The 16,626-nt window shown below is 37.1% G+C and overlaps 1 protein-coding gene across 1 annotated transcript in view; it reads left to right on the top strand.

Annotated features, from left to right (window-relative positions):
• Positions 1-500: 500 nt before the first annotated feature.
• The window catches only part of LOC150086855 (uncharacterized), a 213,913-nt gene continuing 197,787 nt past the window's right edge, over positions 501-16,626 (top strand). The window contains exons 1-2 of the mRNA XM_090372298.1: positions 501-524; positions 12,756-12,801. The gene's annotated coding sequence lies outside the window, so the exon portion shown is untranslated. The remainder of the gene's footprint in view (positions 525-12,755; positions 12,802-16,626) is intronic.

The raw sequence follows: 16,626 nt of genomic DNA, 5'->3' as shown, positions 1-16,626 counted from the left end.
ATTAAATGCATTGTTTTATCCTTAAAGGATAAGTTATTAATGTAACAGGGTGATTTTAAATTAAATAAAGAAAATAATGATACAATTGAAAGAAATTTTAAACATATTCTAACGGAAATCGTGGGATTTGAAAGAACTTTCGTCTCGGTGGCAAAACTGTGAAAACCAAATAAGAAATTTGTCTTTTGATAAAATATGAAATAAAAATTAATGATTATAGAGATTTTGTCTAAGATAGTTTATCTTTAAAATCGAGTGAAATTCCCTTTACAATTTAAGAAAGCCAGAAATATCTTGGAAACCATTGCGATTAGCAGTGCTGAAGCTTTCAGCGTAATGAATAATACTGTATCGTGTAAATGAATGAATAATGTTGACAATTAAACATGTTGCAGATTATGATGATCATACATCTAAATGGAAAACCATTGCTTCAATTTGATCCGAATCATTATGTCAAATCATTCCTACGTAATAATAGCTCAGCTATTGAGGAAAGAAGAAGATCGAAAACAAATAAATAAGTAAACTGCATATGGCAATTTTTAGAATAACGTTTTTTTGAATATTTGTGCAATATTTTTTTCATGTAATCTGTGATTTTTGTGTACCTTTTGTAGAACATATTGTTTTTTATGTAATATTTGTTTTTATATTCTGGAATGTTTTGTGATAATTTGTTATTTGTAATATGGGAAATATTTTTGTTATTTTTTATTCGCAATGTTAAAATTTTATCATGAAAAAAAAAAAAAGAATAAAAAAATCGCGCGTCTGCTGAGCACGCGCAGTAGATGGTTTTACGTGAAACATCCTTCGCGTTTCTTGAAGATGTTTTGATTTGTATACAGTATACTGATTACGAAATAAAAGAGCTTTTGTATTGTAAATATTTTATTGATCATTCGCAAATTTCCATAATTTCAGGAAGACAATGGATTTATGATAACTAAAGTAAGAGATGTATACTTGCTACTGCAACGTATCTAAATGTCGTGGCACCTAACTGGAATGTTAGGTGCCACGACATTTAGACGAAATAAGAAATTGTTGACAAATCTTTGTATTGTTGCAGAAATATGACAAATACTTGCAATCATACTTCCTGCAGTAGTAACTGCAAGAAGTATGATTGTGACGTCATACTGTTCAAAAATTCCAAAAAGTTAGAACTCGAGATATCGTACTGGTCACAAAAAATGCGTCACGCGCTCTAATATAATCATACTACTAGTGAATGTTCCACATAGACTAGTGGTCTGAGTGTGGGAAGCCCTCTGGCAGACGCCGCTGGTGACGTCACTTCCGTGACCGATCAGATTTACTCGCTAGATACCCCCCACGCAAAGGATTTTTCACATCAAAAAGTCGGCAAAAGTGCGAGCTCATTGTTAAAATATTCCCAGCTCACCACCAATGGTAAGTTGCTAAAATGGATAAAGGGATGGTTGAGTGGAAGACGACAGAGAGTGGTAATCAGTGGACACTGCTCTACGTGGCACCAAATAGGATGCCAAAAGGTAAGGGAATGACCACCGCATATTCCAGAAGCAATATGGCCTTAGTTGTTAATGCTCCTAAAAAAAAAAAAAAAAACCAAATAACAAATCTCTTCGTGGACAAATGTTATTAGTGGAGTTCCACAGGGTTCATTGTTGGGCCCATTGTTGTTTTGTATATTCATCAATGATATTGATGAAGGTATATCAGGTTTAATGTCCAAGTTTGCAGATGATACAAAGGTTGGCAGGGTTGTTAACGACAGTAAACACAGTATGCTACTCTAACAGGATCTAGATAAGTTGGGAAAATGGGCTGAGAAGTGGCAACTGAAGTTTTTAACATTGCCAAATGCAAAGTACTGCATATGGGTAGCAATAACCAAAGAGAAATGTACCAACTGTGTGGTACTACACTCAGGAAGTAGAAAGTGAAAAAGACCTGGGGATAATTGTGCAGTCAAATATGAAGTTCGCTGAGCAGTGCAGACGGGCTGCCAGGGCAGGTAACGGAGTCTTGTCAATGATATATAGGAATTTTGCTAGCAGGGACAGGGAGGTGATTACCCTGTTATACAAGTCAATGGTCAGGTTATGCCTAGAGTATTGTGTACAGGTCTGGCGGCCTCATTTTAGGAAGGATGTTGAGTTGCTAGAATGAGTACGAAGAATGGCAACAAGATTGGTGAGGGAACAAAGGGGTGTTCTTACCAAGAAAGGTTTAGGTTCTGCAAATTGCACTTGTTGTTGTTGTTATTTGGTTTTTAGGAGCATTAGCAAGTAAGGCCATATTGCTGTGGGATATGCGGTGGTCATTCCCTGACATTTCCGCATCCTCCGTATTTGGTGGTGATGGGCTAGAACCCTGGTCTAATCAAGGAGCGTGTGCTATGCACTGCCGCTCCTTCCACCTGGCTACAAAGGTGCCACAAATTGCAGTGCCTGAAGAGTAGGCACCTACGAGATGATCTGATTGAGGTGTATAAGGCCTTGAAAGGGTTGAGCAAGCTGAATGCTGATGGGATTCTTCCTATTGCCTAGACTAAGAACATGAGGGGGCGCAGTTTCAAATTGAGGAAAGATAGTTGTAGAATAGATGTGCAGAAATTTGCCTTTAGCCAGCAGGTAGTTGATTGGTGGAACAGGCTTCCATCTTTTGTTGTGGAAGCTAATAGTCAAAATAAATTTAAGGCTGAGCTGGACAGGCATTTGAAACGAATGGAGGGGGGTGAAATGGGAGGGGTTTTTTTTTTTTTGGCTGATGTTGCATAAGCTTGCTTTCTTTCATGGTATGCCTCTACAAATGCTAATGTTAAATTTGAATTTATGTCCTCATACGTTCGTAATCCGAGCATCCGGAAGAATCCCATCAGGTTTGGGATTCAATTATTACTGTGAAAATGTATGATGCAAGAACATTATTTACAGTAACTACAATAATAAGTGCTTATGTTTAGAATATATTATTTTCAAAAGTTTTTGTTAATAAATGTATTACACCATGTGTAAAATATGCAATATACAAAGTATGTACTAAATTAATAAATTTGGAATTATCTCTTTCTTACAACATTTAATAAAGCTATTTAACTTAGTTCTAAATACACTGACTGATATCCAGTTCTGATAAGTAAACTTTCTTAAAAAGAAATATGTAAAGCTTTCCAGTTGTTACATCTCCCCCCTACCCAAACTTTCTAAAATGCTAAAATTTCCATTGTTGATTAGCATTAGCATTTTAGCATTAGTAGAGGCATTTGATGCAAGAAAGCAAGCTTATGCAGCATCAGCCAAAAAAAGAAAAAAAAAAAACCCACTTCCACTTCACCTCTCTGTTCGTTCAAAATACCTGTCCAGCTGAGCCTTAAACTTATTTAGGCTATCAACTTCCATGACAAGGGATGGAAGTCTGTTCCACTAACCAACCACCCGCTGGCTAAAGGCAAATTTCCTCACGTCTATCCTACATCTGTCTTTCCTCAATTTGAATTTATGCCCTCTCAGGTGATTATTCTGAGCAAGAGGAAGAATCCCATCAGCATTGAGCATGCTCAAACCATTTAAGGCTTTATACACCTCTATTAGATCACCTCGCTCGTGCCTAGTCTCCAGACACTGTAATTTGCAAAACTTAAGCCTTTCTTCATAAATGCACCCCTTTGTTCCATTCACTAATCTTGTTACCCTTCTCTGTACTCGTTCCAGCAGCTCTACATCCTTCTTGAAATAAGGCCTACAGACCTGTATACAGTACTCTAGGTGTGGCCTGACCATTGCATTATACACGGGTATAATCACCGCCTTATCCCTGGTAGGAAAATTCCTATATATCATTGACAATACACCATGAGCTACTCTTGCAGCCTATCTGCACTGCTCAGAGAACTTCATATCTGCCTGCACAACCACCCCCAGGTCCCTTTCTACCACTGTCAGTGTAGTACCACAGAGTTGATACATTGCTCTGGGGTTGCTGTTTTCCATATGTTGTACTTTATGTTTGTCAATGTTAAACTTCATTTGCCACCTCTCAGCCATCTGCTCAACCTTTCCAGATCCTGTTGCAGCAGTATAGTGTCAGTAGTGCCCTTGACGACCCTGCCAACCTTTGTATCGTCTGCAAACTTGGACATTAAGCTTGATATACCATCATCAATATCATTTATAAATACAGAAAACAATAATGGACTGAACACTGAGGGACTCCACTAATAACATTAGTCCACGATGAGCAATGTCCATTGATTACCACTCTCTGTCTTCTCCCCCTCAACTACCCCTTTATCCATAGCAGCAATTTGCCTCCAATGCCACACTGCTCCAATTTGTGCAGCAGTCTTCCATGTGCAACAGTATCAAAAGCCTTTCTATGATCCAAGTATATAATATCAAAGTTATTCCCTGCAACCAGTTCTTTTAGTTCGTTTGACAACCATTTAGGCCTAAACCTTGAACAGTATTTCTTAATTAGTATGAAACGGTTAGTAGCTTTCACTATTAATTCCTGGAATGCTTCCAACGTTGAATTTTCTGTTGGTAACATCGTCAGTTGGTCCCACTGTAAAAAATTTAAAAACTGTCTGAGACCTCTGTAGTCACCTTTATGGAAGCAAAAACCCCTTTCCTTTACTCCTGATGGTAATTATATCTTTAAGTAAATCCCACATTAGTACACTGTGGTCAGTGCCACCTAATGGTTCCTTTATCTGCAAATTCTTAATGCACAAATAATCACCGCTGATAACCAGATCAAGAGTATTTCTCTCTCTCATTGTCTCTCGAACAGGCTACTGCCGAAAACAATCATCCAATAAATTCACAAAAATTTTTATCTAGTGACCAACCCATAAGTTCTTGTCGATATCTGGGAAGTTAAAATCCCCCATTTTAACCCAATATGATTTACTGGCCCATTCTGTTTCACTATACAATTGTTTTTTGTACTCATTAGAGTCATTTGGCCTATAACACACACTCCTACTCCTAATTTTGCTTTCCCAGTGCTTATGTCACACCAAACTGACTCAGCATTGCACTGCCATATACATCAACTGGATGCACTTCCGTAGGTTTTATATTTTTCTTAATTGACAGCATAAACCTTTTTTTCCCGTCCTATCGTGTCTATCCTTTCTGGACACACATTATACTCCCCATATTCCAATTCTGCATTCTTAATAACTGTTTGATACCATGTCTCTGATATCCCAACAAATCCACTCCACAAACATATCTCTGTCATGTTTGTGGAGCAATCAGGAACGGGACATGATATTGCCAAATGGAATGTCTTTGTGTGTACGCGATGTAAGGAGTGCAAGGAAACCAGGCTACCACAGCATTGTGGTGGCACCCCAAGGCAGAATGCACTGGACCCAAAGGAACTAGTTGTTGTTGACTCTATTGTCAGGGAAACGGGGAACATATTGCGCAAAAAGGATATATGGAACAGGACCAGGGTATTTCTGCCAGGGGCAAAGGTTGATGATGTTATAGAGCAGATATCATCTTTTAAAGGCACAAAGGGTGATATTGTTGTACACATTGGCACTAATGATATTAAGAGCAGGAGACTGGCGGAATTACTTAACAAGTACAAGTCAATGCTGAAACAAAGCCGTGAGTTAGGGTTCAATTTGAAAGTGTCTGCAATTCTGCCCAGACACGATAGGAGGGAGTATATAATGAGGGCCTTGTCGATCAATTCAGCCCTAGAGAGATTGTGCAAGGCTTAAGGGGTAAAATTTTTTTTTCAGCCTGGTCTGTGCTTGTTAACAGGAGAGACTGCTTCTACAGGGATGGGATACACTTAAATAGAAAGGGTGCAAGAATATTTGCTAATACTATCGAGGCAGAGTTAGGTGGGTGAGAAAACTGCTAGCTTGGGGGATACATGGACTAATAGATTAACAGTAGCTGCTGGCAGAGGTAAAGGTGATTCTTGCACTACTTCTATTGAAATACAATTGAGCAGCAGAGTGGAAACAAGGTAATGGGGATTTCCAGGACTGCTGGAAGTCATAGTGGAACAAGTAAATACATGGGCTGTTTTAGGGTAACTAAGAATAGAAACAGGTGTATATATACTTGCCTGTATACCAATGCTAGGAGTATAGTTAATAAATTAGTCAAGACATCAAAGGCAAATATTGTTGGGATATCAGAGACATGGTGTCACAGACATAAGCAGTGCAGAACTGGAATTTGGGGAATACAATGTGTACAGAAAGGATAGATAGGAGAGAAAGGGAGGAGGGGTTATGCTGTTAGTTAAGAAACACAGAAAATCTAAGGAAGTGCATCTAATTGATGTAGGTGGATAATGCAATGTTGAGTCTGTTTGGTGTGACATAAGCACTGGGATAGGAAAAATGAGAGTAGGTGTGTACTATAGGCCAAATGAATCTGATGAGTATAGTGAGCAATTATGCAGAGAAATAGAGTGGGCCAGAAAATCAGTGTCTTATAATGGGGGATTTTAATTTTCCAGAGATTGACTGGAATTTGTGGGTTGTGTTTTGTGTAAATCCACAAAAGCCTTCCACTAGCAAGGCTTTTGTGGATTTATTGGATGATTGTTTTCTAAGCAGCATGTTCGGGAGGCAACTAGAGGGAGTAATACTCTTGATCTGATTATCAGTAGTGATTCTTCATGCATCAAGAATCTGCAGATATAGGAACCGATAGGTGGCCGTTGTCACAGTGTGCTGAAGTGGGATTTACTGAAAGACTATTATTTACTGAAAGATTTACATCAAGGGTAAAGGGAAGGATTTTTGCTTTTGTAAAGGTGACTATGGTGGTCTGAGACAGTATTTAAATTCTATACAGTGGGACCAACTGATGATGTTACCAACAGCAAATTCAAAATGGGAAGCATTCAAAGAATTAATCTTGGAAGCTACTAGGCTTTTCATACCAACAAAGAAATATTGTTTAAGATTTAGGTCTAAATGGATGTCAGATGAACTAATTAGACATGTGACAGAGAAGAAAAATGCATGGGATACATATAAATTAACATGTAACACAGAAGCCTATGATGGATAAAAGCTGGTCTGTAACCAAGTTACAAAGGAGGTTAGGCAGGCGAAGGCAGATTACGAGAAATCTTTGGTAAGGATGCAAAGAAAAACAGCAAAGAGTTCTTTTCTTATGTAAACTCTAGAAGGAAGGGGATGAATCAGATTGGTCCACTTGATATCAATGGTTCAACCGTTGATGATCCTGCTCAGGTAGCTAACAAACTAAATGAATATTTTGCATCTATATTCACACATGAGGAGTTATTCAGGGAGGGGAATGTCAGAGGTGTATTTAGCTCTGGCAGTAAGCTAGATAATCTTGTAATAACTGAGAGTAAAGTGGAGGAGAAATTGTGGAAGATAAACTTAAGAAAGGCACCTGGGGGTGGTTGGAATCTATCCAGTTATTTTAAAGGAGATGGCTAAGGAAACCCTTAGCCATAATTATAAGAGCTTCCCTGGACCCAGGAGAGGCACCCATGGAGTGGAGATGTGCAAATGTGACCCCAATCTGCAAAGGAGGATCAAATGGAGACACAGGTAATTACAGACCTGTTAGTTTAACTTCTGTTCCAGGGAAATTAATGGAGGCCCTGGTTAAAGAAGCATTGCAGGATCATCTAGACAAGATTTCAGTTATAGCTCGAAAGCAGCATGGGTTTGTTAAGGGGAAGTCTTGTCTGACTAATTTGATTGGATACTATGATGTAGTCACAAATGAACTGGATGCAAAGAATAACTTTGATATCGTATATTTGGATGTTAGAAAGGCTTTTGATACTATTGCACACGAAAGACTGCTGCACAAATTTGAGCAGTGTGGCATTATAGGCAAATTGCTGTCTCCAATGGATGGTTGAGTGGGAGAAGACAGAGAGTGGTAATCAATGGACACTGCCCTTCATGGACTAATGTTATTAGTCCATGAAGAGCAGTAATAACATTAGTCCATGTGTTGGGTCCATTTTTGTTTTCTGTATTTATAAATGATATTGATGATGGTATATCAGGCTTAATGTCCAAGTTTGCAGACGATACGAAGGTTGGCAGGGTTGTTAATGACACTAATGACAGTACACTGCTGCAATAGGAACTAGAAAAGTTGAGCAGATGGTCTGAGAGGTGGCAAATGAAGTTTAACCTTGACAAATGTAAAGTGCTGCATATAGGAAGGAGTAATCCCAGAGTAACATATCAACTCTGTGGTACCACACTGAGAGTGGTAGGGAATGAAAAGGACCTAGGGGGTAATTGTGCAGGCAGATATGAAGTTTTCTGAGCAGTGCAGATGGTTTACAAGAGTAGCTCATGGTGTCTTGTCAATGATATTTAGCAATTTTTCTAGCAGGGATAAGGAGGTGATTATCCCCTTGTATAAGGGAATGGTGAGGCCACACCTTGAGTACTGTATACAGGTCTGGAGACCTCATTTTAAGAAGGATGTACAGTTGCCCTTCTCTGTACTCGTTTCAACAGAACGAGTACAGAGAAGGGCAACAAGATTAGTGAACTAGTGAACAGAACAAAGGCTTACATTTTGCAAATTACAGTGTCTGGAGACTAGGCACCAGCGAGGTGATCTGATTGAGGTGTATAATTTTGAATGGTTTGAGCATGCTCAGTGCTGATGGGATTTTTCCTCTTTCTCAGAATAATCACCTGAGAGGGCATAAAGTCAAATTGAGGGAAGACGGTTGTAGGATAGATCTGTGGAAGTTTGCCTTTAGACAGCGGGCAGTTGATTGCTGGAACAAACTTCCATCTGTCATTGTAGAAGATGATAGCTTAAATAAATTGTAAGCAGAACTTGACAAACATTTGGAGCGAGGGGATGGGTGAAATAAGGGTTTTTTTTTTTTTTTTTTTTTCTGGCTGATGCTATTTAAGCTTACTTTCTTGCATCATGTGCCCTTACTAATGCTAATGCAAATATCCACTTTTGATGTCTTGACCAGCACTTCAAATTCATCTAATTTATTTACTATACTTCTTATATTGGTGTACATGCAAGTTTGCCCGCACAAATTCTTATTCTTAGTAAATTCTTATTCTTAGTTACCCTAACACAACCCATTATTTATTTGTTTCATAATGACTGTATCAGTCCTTGAAACCCCCAGCACTGCACCCTCCAGGCCACTGCTCATTCTAATAGAAGTTGTGCAAGAATCACCTTTACTTTGCCTGCAGCTACTTTAACCTTTTAAGCTTCTATAACTTCCATATCTCTACAATCAATTGTTCCCTAAATCATTAACAAACACCATGACCCCCTCCCAGGCCTAGCCATGTTTTTATCTCCTAGAAATTCTAATTTTTTTATTTTTTACCCAGGAAACGGGCTAAAGAATATGTGCTTTTACAGATACCTCATTAACCTTTGTATGTGAGTGTAGTGTTCCTTATAGTGGAATTGTAATTTCCTTACTCATGATCCAAGTATGTTCAGCTTATAATGTAGTATCTCTTGCAGAAACAAGTGAAATGCTTTGCTAAAGAGTATAATTAATGTCAGTGTTATTTGCTGCATACAATCACTAGTGACACAATCTTGTTATTTTATCAGGTTATTTAAACAAGATTTTTCACTTTACAAAACCATGCCAGTTCCCTTGAGAATATTTCTGTTTTCATTTGTATCTGGATGACTCTGTATTGCATTCTAAATTATTCCCATGATTTTCTGTACTAATAAAGTGAGACTGACTGGTCTGTAGTTACCTGCTTCATTGTTTGAACCTCTTGTATGGACTGGCAACATACACACCCACTGGAACTTCTCCAATCAAAGTGAATGGCCCCTAAATCTCTCTCAGGCCTGCATTCCTTCTCTGTTTTGCTCAATAACCTTGGTATATGCTATCTGTCCTATGGTCCTTTCTTTAAGGCCATAAACAGTCCCATGGGATCTCCAGATCACTGATTTCTGTTTAATGGTGCTCATGTTCACCTGCACAGTTTCTCCTTGCTATGAAGGGACTTCTTCTGTAAAGATCAATGAGAAATATCAAAGATCAATGGGACTTCTTCTGTAAAGATCAATTCGCGTGTTCAGTTCATGAGGCAAATTATCAATAACTTCTGTGTATCAGCAATCCTAGGACACTGACATGATCACATGGTAGTACTAAGTATTCATAAATTTCTTTACCTGATGTTTGACTTGGTTTAATGACATTACTTCTACTTTAAACTTATTTATTTGTATTTTATAATATAAAGCTTAAGCATACAAACTGAATTTAATGCAGATTATCACACAACACACTGCCTTGTGCCTGCAGCGTGTCATTGTTATATCTGTTGTTTTGAGTAATGGCAATAGGCACAAGTTGCTCTTCTCTTGATGCCATTGCCATCTCATCTAGGATTTGTTGGTGTGTCAGCAACTTGCAGAGTTTCAGAAATTGACTGATATATAGAGACAATCGTATTCTCGGATTTTTTAGGTGCTTTAACGTTAGAGGTTTTATCAGTTCTTCTCATAATTTCTTCATGAATTTTTTTCTTATTTTTAGCTTTCCCTTTTTTATTTTTTTTTATTAATTCTGAGTTTTCCCTTTTTTCTTATGATGTGATGATAAATTATTCGCAAGTTAATTATTGAAATGTTCAGTACACCGTAAAATATACAAGGTGGCCAGCATCTTGTTTTTCGATTGGTGGATGCAATACTACATATTTGGTCTAACGTATCTACTCCCTCTTTAGTTGTGTTGTGTTGTGATGTCTTGGCTATTTCAGACTAATGGCTTGTTTTTGATGTTGGAATGGCTTGTTGATAATAGAAGTACGATTTTCTCGGCTTTGGCTTGTACATACAGTATGTATGTATGTATGTATGTACAAGCCAAATGGTAGTTTCAATCTTTTGTTTCTTGTTATTTTTGAGATCCTCTGGGATCTCCCTTTTGTTACTTTTTAATGTTCTGAACAAAATCAGATTGAAAAGGTCAACTCAAAAGACCATTTTCCAAGGGGATAGGGATGAACCAGTTGTCTATTGTCACATTCGTGTTAGAACCCTGAATAGATTTACATAATTCTTTTACAAAGAATTTGGACTGAGCAATTCCATTCGTGTCAGTCAACATATGATATTACATCAATCATGTAATGCATTCCTATGTCACATGTCATTGCTAATTTTTGCCCATATATTGCCAGTTTTCTAGGCAAATGCATATAAAGAGCAACAACCACGAAAAGCAAGAAACTATTGATCTGGGGTTTCTAATTATCTTTGCAATTTTTCATGAATTCTTCCCAAATATCTCACATAGGAGCAAAGCTGTCTGTGGATTTTCATTATTGTCTGGTTGTATGTCAAAGCATACACAATCTGACATAAATTCAAGCCTGTTTTTGCTCGTTGTTCATTTGTAGATGTGTCCACTTAGTTTTGGATGGAACATCTCATCAGCTGACAGTGGTTATCTTTTAGGGCAGCCGAATACACTAAAATTCCCAATAAAGCTTTCAGTTTCAATATGTGGGCTGGTGCTGTTGTTTGAGTTTCTTACCCTAGTTATGCCTCTGGTGGTAAGTTAGTCTGCAATTGAGATTATCTAGGGTGGAATGATAGGAGTAACCTATCATCCCACCCAGTTTTTTACAGGGGAGAGGTGATATGAGTAATAATTTACATGAGAAAAAGCTGTCAGCTTTTTCTCACTAGAATGAATGTCAGATCATCCCATCACGACTGACAAGTCAACTAGGATCCCCTTCAGTCCTTTTGTGTTTGGTGAAAGATGTAGTGCATTCACACAGAATTTTTTAATGCTTTTGTTTTATCATGGAAGGAGGCAAAGCCCTCTGAAACATATGGTTGTTTAATGTATCAATATTATATTAATTTAAATGATGAAAAAACGAACACAGTAGTATATTTATCAGATTGTTTTTCCTGCATTCACCATATGTTTTTCAATTCCTGCACATATGTTTCAAAAAAGGGGTGGGCCTGTTTCTTATAATAAATAAAATTAATGAAACATATGCCATGTTTGAATGTTGAAATAAATAAAAATAATGTAACATATGGCATAGTTTCAAAAGTATTATTTTATTTATAAAAATAGTCTGTTTTAAAATTACCAAAATGGACATGAAATGCTTGGATAACAATTTTTTTATTTCCTTTATTGTTATTTTTTTTAATGAGAATTGCTACACCATACCTTTTATAGAGATTCTCAGTAAAGCATTACACATATATCAGGAGTAATGTTTTTTTTTTTTTTTTTTTTGAAACAGTAATTTGAAAATCATTACTCTTGTTCAAAAATAATTTGAACATGAATTTTATTACTTTTACATGTTCCTAATAGTATTTTTCAGCAGGTAATATTTCTTTGTTTTCTGCTTCATTTCTAAAAAAATGTTGGTGTTATCAACATTCTCTACCAAAATAAAATAGTTGTAAACTGGTATTGTGTTGTGATATCTTGAGATCAAATGAAATGTAACAATTACATCTTTATAACGAACATCCCCATGTACTCTTTTTTTTTTTTTTTTTTAATTTGCTAGTCATGTGTTGACTAACAAATTAAAACTTCCACTTCCACAATGAAAGTGGAAGTTTTAAAACAACTGTAGTGCCAGATGGTTGTTGACCCTGGACTAGATAATCAGCATTATATTGTAATATAAAATGAAGTAAGTTTATTGTATTGTATAGTGTATTACAATTGCATTTCTTTCACATTTTCTATTTTTCTTTTAGGTGAGTAGCTTGCTCTGTACTGAACGTGATTCTTGTGTTTCTTTAGGTAAGTTAAATTTATTATTCTCTCTCTCTCTCTCTCTCTCTCTCTCTCTCTCTCTCTCTCTCTCTCTCTCTCCCCCCCCTAGCCTAGTAATTAATCTAATCTGCAACTAATCTTTGATATGCATGCTATGTCGGGTCATAGCATGCACATCCAAAGTGACATATATCCCCAGGGGCTCACATCTAGAGTATGGGCTTAGCACACCCAGAGTCCTGAGCTGGACATCATCATTCTCTTTCTTGGTGATTTCTTTCTACTTCTCTCTCCCTTTCTCTCTCTCTCTCTCTCTCTCTCTCTCTCTCTCTCTCTCTCTGTCAGGGTAACTCAGCAGTTTTTTTTTTTTTTTTTTGGCTGGTGCAGCATAAGCCTGAGTCATCCTTGCACCATATGGCTGCTAATAATAATAATATTTTGTGTTGGAATAAACATTATATCATAAAATTTTTCGACTCATTGTTAACAGAGTGCTGAGTGTGATTACCATAACAATGAAGTTGTTGACGCTCATTTTGTCATATAGCTGTGCAGGGATATAAACAGAAACCTTTCAGTATAGTTGCTTTTAAATAAATTTATGGGTATCGTGATGCTTTTCTTAACAGATGTGAGGTGATGTTGCAAAAAAAAACTGCTAATCAAGGCTGAATTTGAAATTGAAACTATATTTTAAAGGAAGATGCCAATTTTTTTTTAAAAGTATGGATATTGGGTATAGAGCATACTAATTATAAAAAAAAAACTTTTAATTTTTTTTTATAAATATATATTTAAAAAATAGGTCTATGTTATATGAACTTGGGATATTTCTTTAATTCAGTTTGTTTTTCAGTTACAGTGTGTTTGATAGGTCACCTTTTCCTTTATTTAATACTTCAATATTGCATATACAAACAAACAATACACGGTGCATTATGGCCACAGAAGCCTATGTGCCAACAACTACGAAAAAAAAAAAAAAAAGTAATACAGGCATGTGATGCAATAAAGCAAGCATATGAGCTTATGTAACATCAACCAAAAAAAAAATTCACACAACCAAAAATGTATGTCCAGTTCCTCCTTGAATTTATTTACGCTATCAACTTCCACAGTGACAGATGGAAGTTTGTTCCAGCAATTAACCACCTGCTGGCTCAAGGCAAATTTTCGCACATCTATTCTACAACTGTCTTTCCTCAATTTTAATTTATTCCCCCTTAGGTTCGTAATCTGAGCAAGTGGAAGAATACCATCAGAAATCAGCATGCTCAACCCATTCAAGGCCTTATATACCTCAATCAGATTACCTCACAGGTGCTTAGTCTCCAGCCACTGCAATTTGCATTACTTAAGCCTATCTTGGTATAAGAGGATCCCTTCATTCCCCTCACCAATCTTGTTGCCCTTCTCTGTACATGCTCAAGCAAATCTACATCCTTCCTAAAATGAGGCCTCTATCAGTACGCAGTACTCAGCGTGTGTCCTCACCATTGCCTTATACAAAGGGATAATCACCTCCTTTTCCCTGCTACCAAACTTCCTGTATATCATTGACAAAACCCCATGACCCAACTTGCAGCCTGTCTGTATTGCTCAGAAAACTTCATATCTGACTGCTCAATTACTCCCAGGCCTTTTTCATTTTCTACCACCCTAAGTGTAGTACTACACAGCTGATACTTTCTTCTGGGGTTACTTCTACCCATATGCAGTACTTTGCATTTGTCAATGTTAAACTTCAGTTGCCACTTCTCAGCCCATCTGCCCAAATTTTCTAGATCCTGTTGCAGTAGCACACTGTCATTAACAACCCTGCCAACCTTTGTATCATCTGCAAACTTTGACACTAAGCCTGATATACCTTCATCAATATCATTGATAAATATACAAAACAACAGTGGGCCCAACACTGAACCCTGTGGAACTCCACTAATAACATTAGTTCATGAAGAGCAGCACCCATTGATTATTACCCTCTGTCTTCTCTCACCCAACCACCCTTTTATCTGTAGTAACTTACCCTTAATACCATTCTGCTCCAATTTGGCATTCCAATGTCTCGCATTCTCCTCCTTGAATAACTCCTCATGTGTGAATGAAGATGCAAAAAACTTATTCAGTTTATCAGCTACCTGAGCATGATCATCAATAGTCTAACCATCTATGTTAAGTGGACCAATTTGATTCAGCCCTTTCCTTTTAGAGTTTACATAAGTAAAGAAGTCTTTGCCATTTTTTCTTTGCATGCTTTGCCAAAGATTTCTCATAATCTGCCTGCCTAACCTCCTTTGTGATGATTACAGCATAGCTTATATCTGCCATAGGCTTCTGTGTCGCCTGATAATTTATATGCATCTCATGCATTCTTCTTCTCTGCCACGAGCCTCATTAATTCATCTGACATCCATTTAGGCCTAAACCTTGAACAGTATTTCTTAATTGGTGTGAAAAGCCTAGTAGCATCAAAGATTAAGTCCCTGAAGGGCCCATTTAGAATTCATTGTTGGTAACATCATCAGGTGATCCCACTGGATAGAATTTAAAAACTGACTGAGACCACTGTAATCCCTTTTACAAAAGCAAAAGCTCCTCCCTTTACCTTGATGGTAGTTACACCTTTAAGTAAATCCCAAAAAATGAGGCTGCTTGAGTGAAAAATTATTAAACGAGCAAGCGTATTTGCTCCTGAATACTGATGCTGAAACTAATATCCATTCACTTGGAGGAATAGTCTCAGCTGTGGATGTAGAATTGCTGATTTATTCTGTATCCACTTGTCAAATGGATAATGTAAAATGACCTGCTTAACAGCAACCAAATCTTTGTGGTCTGCAAATGCCAACAAATGACATTTCACACCATTAGTACACATGAGAGGAAGGCTGACATGCATAGTTTCCTTCTCATATTAGCATTGGCATTAGTAGAGGCATACGATGCAAGAAAGCAAGCTTATGCAGTATCATAAAAAAAAAAACCCTCCCATTTCATCCTTCCATGAGCAAGACGAAGAATCCCATCAGCATTCAGCTTGCTCAACACATTCAAGGCCATATATACCTCAATCAGATCACCTCGCAGGTGCCTAGGATTCACATAGAAAGAAGACTATACATTGTGTGCACAAGCATCAATGGGTAGTCATGTACTTGAAAAGAAATTATATGAGGACAAACTTTAGAATAAGCAAACTTGGCATAAGCTTAATTTAGGTGTCTGTGGTAAATTTGTTACAAAATTACCACAGACACCTATTCACTTGAATTTGTTTATTTTATATTAGCTTGGAAAGCTGAACAACTGATGTCTGCAAGGAGTACTCAGGACTCCTGTTTAAAAAAACCAAATTGTCTGGCTTAAAGCTGCATATTTGACAGCCCTAGCAATATTGATTCAGTCTGGTGTGACTTGGAAAACAATAATGAGAGTAGGATTATATAAATAGGCCAAATGACTGTGATGAATATAATGAACATTTATTCTGACAGATAGTTATCCAACAAATCAGATTGTCTTATTATAGGAAAATTTAGTGGTGTGCCAAGGTGTGAATTAAAGAAATGTTTCATTTCTTTAATTAATTTCTTTTCATTCTGTTCGAACAGTATAAGTGTGAAAGTAAGAAAATATTTTTATTACTACCAATTCCACGTCAGCGGGTAGTTTTCCTGCTTCCGATTGAGCAGAATTGTGAAATATGTGTGCTATACATCCGACATCTTTGATATTGGAATTAACTAAATTTTCGAGTCGAGAAAATACGTTGCATTGGCCTCTTCTGTTGATCCATCCAAAATTAACATTTGTATTGTCAGCTTCAAACGCAATACACTTTTCTTTGGGGAT

The sequence above is a fragment of the Mastigoproctus giganteus genome, chromosome 4 (genome assembly GCF_048544385.1).
Source record: "Mastigoproctus giganteus isolate SK-2022 chromosome 4, ASM4854438v1, whole genome shotgun sequence".
Lineage (NCBI taxonomy): Eukaryota > Metazoa > Arthropoda > Arachnida > Uropygi > Thelyphonidae > Mastigoproctus > Mastigoproctus giganteus.
The sequence above is the reverse complement of the archived record's forward strand: the minus strand, read 5'-3'. Positions and strand labels throughout refer to the sequence as shown.